Here is a 955-nt window from a genome sequence, read left to right on the forward strand (position 1 = left end):
CGGAACACCAGGGGCCGAGAAAACCACAGTCTCATGGGGCCGGACACCCAGGGTCAGGGGAAAATCCAATATATATCTGGTGATATCTCGGGTGCTATTAGATACAGCGCAATAAACCAAAGTGAATTATCTGCAGGAGGCCCTGGCGCATGCATCTGTGTAGCGGGAACGAACTCGGACCACCAGGGGCCGAGAAAACCACCGTCTCATGGGGCCGGACACTCAGAGTCAGGGGAAAATCCAATAAATATCTGGTGATATCTCGGGTGCTATTAGAGATAGCGCAATAAACCAAAGTGAATTATCTGCAGGAGGCCCTGGCGCATGAATCTGTGCAGCGGGAACGACCTCGGTCCACCAGGGGCGAGAAAACCACCGTCTCATGGGGCTGGACACTCAGGGTGAGGGAAATATCCAATATATATCTGGTGATATCTCGGCTGCTATTACAGATAGCGCAATCAATCAAAGTGCATTGTCTGTAGGAGGCCGTGGCGCATGATTCTGGGCAGCGGGAACGACCTCGGACCACCAGGGGCCGAGAAGACCACCGTCTCATCGGGCCGGCCACTCAGGGTCAGGGAAAAATCCAATATATATGTGGTGATATCCCGGGTGCTATTACAGATAGCGCAATAAATCAAAGTGCATTGTCTGTAGGAGGCCCTGGCGCATGAATCTGTGCAGCGGGAACGACCTCGGACCACCAGGGGCCGAGAAAACCACAGTCTCATGGGGCCGGACACTCAGGGTCAGGGCAAAATCCAATATATATCTGGTGATATCTCGGGTGCTATTAGAGATAGCGCAATAAACCAAAGTGAATTATCTGCAGGAGGCCCTAGCGCATGAATGTGTGCAGCGGGAACGACCTCGGACCACCAGGGGCCGAGAAAACCACAGTCTAATGGGGCCGGACACTCAGGGTCAGGGGAAAATCCAATATATAACTGGT

Source organism: Nomia melanderi, unplaced genomic scaffold (genome assembly GCF_051020985.1).
Source record: "Nomia melanderi isolate GNS246 unplaced genomic scaffold, iyNomMela1 scaffold0014, whole genome shotgun sequence".
Lineage (NCBI taxonomy): Eukaryota > Metazoa > Arthropoda > Insecta > Hymenoptera > Halictidae > Nomia > Nomia melanderi.